This window comes from Ictidomys tridecemlineatus, chromosome 10 (assembly GCF_052094955.1).
Source record: "Ictidomys tridecemlineatus isolate mIctTri1 chromosome 10, mIctTri1.hap1, whole genome shotgun sequence".
NCBI lineage: Eukaryota > Metazoa > Chordata > Mammalia > Rodentia > Sciuridae > Ictidomys > Ictidomys tridecemlineatus.
This window is the reverse complement of record NC_135486.1, coordinates 142745725-142753781: the sequence shown is the minus strand read 5'-3', so window position 1 is coordinate 142753781 and position 8057 is coordinate 142745725. Positions and strand designations below refer to the sequence as shown.

Genomic DNA, 8057 nt, shown 5'->3' with positions numbered 1-8057 from the left:
GCTCCGGCAGGAGGGAGCCCTGTGACGCACATACTGATCCAACACCGCCCTGAGGCTGGACCTTCTTCCCTTTTTCCCCCTATGGTGAAATACTGTTGTCATGAGATGTGGATGAATAAAAGCCTATCCACATTTCAGATTATTCCCTAAGGCTAAATTCCAAGTTTGGAAATTCCTGGATGAAAGAATATGAACGTACGCAAGGTCCTTGACTCAAAACAGAAGACCGTTTTCCAAAAAGGAGCCACTTTCATTCTGTAGCTGCATTTTTCACGTGGCAGTGACATAGTGATATAAAACAGTGCTCCCCAAGTGTCCTGCACCCCTCTAAGCTCTTGATTTATCTCATTTAATCCTCTTAACCTTATAAACAAAGCATGAATATTATCTCCATTTACAGATGGGGAAACAGAGGGACAGAAGTTGTCCTGGCCCAAGGACACCTAGCCAGAAGATTGCCAACCAGGATTCAAACTCAGACGGTCCTGAGATGGATGCCCGAGAGCCTCGTCCCCTTCCTTCTCCCTGATGCCTAGAGAATGCAGCTCTCTCTTCCCTTCAGGAACTCACAGGAGGCCGTATGTCCTCGTCCCTTTCCTGATCTGGATCTCCCCGGCCAGCGCCAGCCCTGGGCCTGCAGTCGGTTCCAGTTCTGCAGAAGCAGAGATGAGTGACCACTGCAGAACTCAGCTGGGTGTTTTGAGGGAGGGCCCTTAAGAGAAGGGTTGGGGGGGCCGGGGAGGAGCTGAGCAGGGGCTTGGCCTCGGGTCCACCTGGCCTTGGCCTGACTGTGGCACATTCCCTGAATCACAGGGATTCCCCGGACTTTGATCAAGGGTCCACGCTTGTACCTAGGGGGCCCATCACTGACTATGTGCTATCCCACAGATCAGCCCCCAGGGGAGGCGGCTCCCGGCAGCTCAGGACAGTTCCCTGGACGTGACTCCAACATGCACAGAGGCCTGGAGCTGGGAGCACCGGCAGATCCAGGGGGCTGGCGGCACCTGCAGAGTGTGTGATGCCAACGGTGCTTCCCGGGTCCTGGGAATGAGACCATGAGCCCAGAGCCGCACTGGGCCCTGCAGACGTTCTCCTCTACCCCAGGTTGTGCCGCAGACTGGATGCTGCCAGTGTCCCCTGCCAGCGTCCCCTCCTGGCTCAGAGGGCACAGGAGTAGAACTGTGTGGGAGACAAGGAGTGTAAAGCCTGCTCTGGGGCTAGCCTCACCCTGGGGGGAAAGGCCACCGAGGAGGAGGAGGACCCGGGAGAAGACAAGGTCTCATCTCCCCAGGGCCCGTCCCAGCCCGTGCTCACCAACCGCTGTGTCATTCATGAATTAAAATTCCCCATAAAAGGGAAATGCACCGCATCTTGAGGAAGAGCTTCCTCCATGCAGATGGTCCCCCACTCATCACGGTCAACTTAAGGTTTCTCCAGTTTTCAGTGGTGAAAAGGAAACGGTCGGTAGAAACCATCCTTGGAAGTTTGAACGTGGACCCTCACCAGGGTGACGAATTGTCGCACGCGACCTGCCTGCAATGCTGGGCCTGCCGTCGGGAGAGAACCCCAGGAACTGCAGACCAATGGGGCTTTAAGACAATGTCCAATCCCTGGAGGAAAATGGGAGAAAGGGAGAGAATTCTAAAAACCCTGTCTTCCTGGATCACATCAGGGTTTTCCAAAGCTTGGGAAACGGAAAGGTGGTACACAAAATGATTGAGATGCCCCCAGTATTACGGAAGCCATCGCCCCTTCTATTCCTTGTCAACCCTTCCAATCAATGCCAAGGAGACATCTCCACGGGGTGAGGGTGTCTCTGAGTCCTCTGTAACCCTTCCTGAGCTCTTTGAACTTAGAAAGCCCGAGCCTGGCCCAGAGCTTCCCTCCGCAAATGTGTCCACTGGAGAACCTAATTCCACTGCTAATACCTTGCACTCACTTTGTTCTTGTTGTAGTTACCCGTAAGCTTCTATTTTTCAATTGGCAATTCACTTCTCCGCTTTTTCATATTTATATAATGGTCAAAGACTTGCAAATCTGTATTTAATTGCATCTTAATCGCTTACCCATTTTTATGCACATTTCGCCATACAGTAATATGAACAAACCCAGGGAGTGAAAAATAAGCTCTCCAATGTTTTCTAAAACATTCTATTTATTTTTGCACTTAGTATTTGTTTCATCTTTGTGATATTGCTTTCTATTTATAGGACTGATAGAATGCTTCCTGAATAAAGTTTATTAATTTAATTTTTAAAATGAGTTGGCTTTGTATGAAGTAAAAAAATAAAGAACATGAATATAAATAGGGGGAAAAATCACATGGTTTGGGTAGGCTTGATTCTTTTGCCAATATTTGGCTTCCTGAGCTTAAACTCTTGGAAATGGGCTTTTCAGTGTTAACTGTTAAGGCTCCAAGACCATTGAACTGGCGGGGAAAGAGGTGACATCTTGGGATGTGCCTTCCCAGCCTCCACGCGAGTTTCCAGCACCTGGGACCAGCAGCCAGCCCTTGGGGGCCCCATCTTGGAGCGCTATTGAATAGAACAAGATGCGGTGTTTTTAAAAGGAGGCGGTGCCATGAGCATCCGTTTGAACGGGGACCAACTTGAATGTCTTTTTTTGTTTTCCGGAAACCATCATAGCAATCACCACCGATGTCTTCTCCTTTTCCCCAGCAGGTCTCGGATATGGCCAAGGATGCATTCGAAACCGCTTGATCAGAATTAGCAACGTTAGTCACTGCGAATGGCCGCCCCAGGGAGCCAAAATAGAATGGGAAGGGGTGTCCCCGCAGGCAGGGGCAGAAGAGCCCACTCAACCACCCTGCTGGACACTCCTCCACGGCCCGGCCAGCCTGCAGGTGACCAGGGTGTGCTCTCCTGAGCAGCCCTGGGGTCGGGGTGAGTCGGCCACCCCGTGCAGCCCCGTGGGCCTGGCACTCCTCCGGGCTGTGGCCGCACCGTCCTGAACATCCACAGGCGTCCACCAGGAGCCCCGACGGGAACGCGCCTCTCGCCCAGCACCGCACACGGGGCCTTTGGATCCCAACACAGCGACCCTCCCCTGCTGAGAACTCTGCCCAGGGCTTCTCCTTGCTCTTGGACTCAAAACTCAACGCCTTGCTCAGCCCCACGGGCCGCGGGCACCGCGCTCCCCCGCTGCCGTCCCTCTCCTAGAACACTCCAGTGGCTCTCGCCAGGAAAAAAGAAAATGTTTTCACTGTGAAGTGCGTTCCTCCTCCTGCAGGCTCAGTGTAAAAGCCCGCGCCCCAGAGAGCCCCCTGGCTCCTCCCGCTGTGTCTCCTTCCCAGGACGACTCCTACTCATGGTGTTTGTGTGCAAAATGGTTTCGTCGCTGTTTTCCCTGGTGCCAACCCCCTCCTGTGAGAGTCTAGGCTCCGGCAGCCTTGCCTCCTATATCATCAAGTTCACAGCAACCGCTCCTGAAAGAGAGGGGCGCCCAGAGCCACCGGGCCCCTGGACGCTGCGTCTAGGTTGTCCCATCTGGAGCTTGGACCTGGCCGTCCATGTCCACCACCTCCAACTTGGCCCTGGTCACCTCCTGTCCTCCCCTGGACTGGAGGACCTGCTCCCCACTCGCCCCTGCCCCCTCCCACCCACACATGGTCCAGCAGCCAGAGTGCTCTTTAAATTCATGGATCATGCTTAAAACCTTAGAACTCAACCCACTTAGGATAAAATCTAAGATCCTTACAGTGAGGGACGAGTCGCAGTGTGACTGCCCCCCACTTCCTCCTTCTGCCTCACCTTGTACCCCATGTCCCTGACTCACGGCTTTTCATCCATCCCTAGGACAAGCTCATCTCTTTCCAGCCCCAGGACCTTGGTACATGATGCCCTCCTTTCGTGCTATCCATGACTGACTCCTTCCCACCCTCCGGGTGTCACCTCGGAGCTTCTTCACGAGACGGACCTCCCTGGCCACTCTTTCCAGAGCAGCTTCCCGTTCCCCTTGACTCTAGCACAGTGCTCTGTCCCCAAAGCACTCCTCGTCTTCCTGTGCTCATTCCCTGGCTTCTGTCTGTCTCCCGCACTAGACCACAGCTCCTCTGACTCGCCACTGTACTCGGCAGCACTTGCCCCACATTCCAGGAGATGGACAGTCCCCTCCTGCACTACAAGACGAGGCTCAGAGAGGCTGAGGAGGACACCCTGCCTACAGTGGAGCCAAGGTTCAAACTCGAGCCTCTTTGACCCCAAAGCCCAGGCCCTGCCCTGAGAGTCTTCTGAGAAAGGACCAGACCCTGTGCCTCTGGTCGGACCCAGGGCATCCTCAGCCGGGAAAGCGTCCACTTCCTGGGGTCTCTCTCTTGACATTTGCCAAGTCAAAAGTGCTGACGTGCCAGGCTCTGAGCTGGCTTCTGGGGACGTGGCCCTTGGCCTGTGGAGAGCCGGGAGCACCTCTGGAAATGTCCTCCTTTCTCTCCCAGAGAGAGTGGCCTCGGCAAAGCCCAGTGTTCTCTGACGCCAGCTGGTGACAGCCGTGACCCATGGCAGCTTCCAGCCCTGCCAGCGAGGAATGGGAGCCTGGTCACCAGCCAGAGAAGACCCTGCCGCTGCAGAGCCATCCGTCCTGGGAGAGCTGAGCTGAGCTGGCCCGGGGTCCCTGCCAGGCAGCGAGGGCACTGCTAAAGGGACCAGCTGAGCCGGGCAGCTCCCCAGGCTGCCCCCCAGGACCCATCCCTCCCACAGACTAGCGTTTGCTTGTTGATTTGTCTGTGGCCTGGGGCTGGATTCCAGAACATGAACTCTGCCGGGGTCCTGTCAGTTGCACACCAAGGTGTGTGTCTGGGAGGCACACTCCCGCGCCTCCGTAAACGTTCTCCAAACAAACCGCGATTCCACCGTACCTCCAAGTTGGAGAGCATCCATCCACTCACCTGGTCCCACCCGCGGCCAGATCCCAGCGAGGGGGGAGTCATTCCTGAAGCACAGCGTTCCGGGATGAGGGGTGTCGCCATCACCGGGCAGGAGTCGGCCTGGGCTCCTATCCCGGCCCCTACCACCTCCGAGCTATCAAAGCTCTGAGCAACTCTCTTGCATTCTCTGGACCTGGGTTTCCCTGCCTGTAAAACGATGGGGTAGAGAAAATCATGCCCCTGCCAACACGCCCAGGTCCTCGTCCCCAGAACCTGTGACTCTGTCCATTGACGCAACAATGAGAAGTTCGCAGATGGGATTAGATTGAGGATCCGCGACTGGGGCATTATCCTGGATTATCCAAGTGACCCTATCGAGTCCTGGGTCCTCACAAGGGGAAGGGGAGGCCGGAGAGTCGAGAGAAGGAGGTGGGAGATGAAGCAGGAGGTCAGCGCTGGAGAAGGACTCGAAAATGCTACCCGGATGGCTTTGGAGACGGACCTTTGCAGCCAAGGCTGCAGGAGGCCTCTAGATGCTGGAAAAAAGAAGCAAACAGACTGTCCCCCAGAGTCCCCAGCGGGGTCCAGCCCTGCCCACACCTTGACTCTAGCCCTTCAGGAGCCCTTCAGACCTTGGCCTTCAGAACTGCAAGATAAAAAATCTGCAGACACTTCTGCACGTGGTGACTGGGAAGCCAAGATAAAGACGTCAGTGCCAGTACCTACCTCAGAGACGTTGGGCCACACAGGACGTGCCACAGCCTCAGTCATCTTGTGCCAAGGCCTTGTCCCCAGCCCCTCGCTGCCTCCCACAGGGGGACAGCCTTCTCCACAGATGCTTGGATCGACCTCACCCCACAGTCTGGGCGCCTGTGCCCCAGTGATGCGCTTGAACCCCCCGGGGCTCGGAGGGGGAGCCAGCCAGGGGGAGTCGGCTGGCCTTCCCTCTGAGCGGGCAGCTTCTAGACTAGGTGGGCCTCCCCTCCTCACACCGCCCTGCACAACCGGGAGGTGCCCACTCACCCCGAGGGCTCGCAGCCCATGAGGGCACGGCTGCTGTTCCTGTCACAGTGACAAAGCTCACAGCCGGGCGACGATGGCCGTCCAGGAGGGGGTGAGCGCCTGCCTGTCACTAGGAGATCCCAAGCTGCGTTCTGACAGTTACTCCTCCTCGGGGCCGTGCACTGGATGGTGGGGTTCAGGCTGAGACACGCCCGAGCAGCCCCCGTGGCAGGGAGGGGTAAGTTGGGGTCGGTGTGAGGAAGCGCAGCCTCCTGCAGGTCCCCGCCCCCACCATCCTGCTGAACTCCCAGTCGCCTTTGTTCCCGGGCGCCGCCCCCGCATCTGCACCCGCAGCCGACTGTCTCCTATTAATATTAATGCAGTGGAGAATTAAGCCAGGCTCACACGGCCGCTTCCAGCCCAGAACCTCTGTGCTGTGCAAAGGCTCCCTTTCCACCAGGAGCCACTGGCTTATTACAGAGTCCCAAGACAGGGGCGAAGGTGGCGTCTGACCGGCTGAGGATGGGCAAGGAAGATCACAGGATGGAAGGTGCAGAGCAGCCCCAGGAAAGCTCAGCAGCCACAGCACAGCGGGCCGTGCTCTCTCTTGAGAGCCCTCCTCATCCACTTCTCATGCCGAGAACCCCCTCCTAATGTCCACAAGAGTCATCATATCATCCCCATCACCATCACCACCACCATCATCATCCCCATCACCATCACCACCACTATCATCATCCCTACCACCATCACCACCACCATCACCATCACATCAACACCACCACCATCACCACCACATCAACACCACCACCATCACCACCATCATCAACACCACTACCATCATCATCCCCATCACCACCACCACCACCATCATCATCCCCATCACCATCACCACCACCATCATCATCCCCACCACCATCACCACCACCACCACCATCACATCAACACCACCACCATTACCACCACCATCACCACCACTACCATCATCATCCCCACCACCATCACCACCATCACCATCACATCAACACCACCACCATTACCACCACCATCACCACCACCATCATCAACACCACCATCATCACCACCATCATCAATACCACCACCATCACCACCACCACCACCACCACCATCACCATCACCACCATCATCATCATCCCCATCACCACCACCACCACCATCATCATCCCCATCACCATCACCACCACCACCATCACCACCACCACCATCACCACCACCACCATCACCATCATCATCCCCATCACCACCACCACCACCATCACCATCACCACCATCATCATCATCCCCATCACCACCACCACCACCATCATCATCCCCATCACCATCACCACCACCACCATCACCACCACCACCATCACCACCACCACCATCACCATCATCATCCCCATCACCACCACCACCACCATCATCATCCCCACCACCATCACCACCATCACCACCATCACATCAACACCACCACCATCATCATCCCCACCACCATCCCCACCACCACATCAACACCACCATCATCACCACCATCATCAACACCACCACCATCACCACCATCCCCACCACCATCACCACCACCACCACCATCATCACCATCACCACCATCAACATCATCCCCACCACCATCACCACCATCACCACCACCATCACCACCACCACCACCATCACCATCACCACCACCATCATCATCCCCACCACCATCACCACCACCATCATCATCCCCACCACCATCACCACCACCATCGTCATCCCCACCACCATCACCACCACCATCATCATCCCCATCACCATCACCACCATCATCATCACCACCACCATCACCACCACCACCACCACCACCACATCAACACCACCATTCCCACCACCATATCAACACCACAGTCATCACTACCATCAACCCCATCACCATCACCACCACCATCATCATCCCCACCACCATCACCACCATCATCATCATCCCCACCACCATCACCACCACCACCACCACCACCACCACATCAACACCACCACCATCAACACCACCACCATCACCACCATCATCAACACCACCATTCCCACCACCATATCAACACCACAGTCATCACCACCATCAACCCCATCACCATCACCACCACCATCATCCCCAACACCATATCAACACCACTATCATCACCACCATCAACCCCAT

The 8057-nt window shown here is 56.0% G+C and overlaps 1 long non-coding RNA gene across 1 annotated transcript; it reads right to left on the bottom strand.

Moving 5' to 3' along the window:
* Positions 1-229: 229 nt before the first annotated feature.
* LOC120887414 (uncharacterized) lies at positions 230-6694 on the bottom strand. The gene is made up of 3 exons (XR_013427143.1): positions 5906-6694; positions 4904-5418; positions 230-1610 (listed from the first exon to the last, which is right to left on the bottom strand). It is a non-coding gene; the product is annotated as an uncharacterized LOC120887414 (long non-coding RNA).
* Between the last annotated feature and the right edge of the window lie 1363 nt (positions 6695-8057).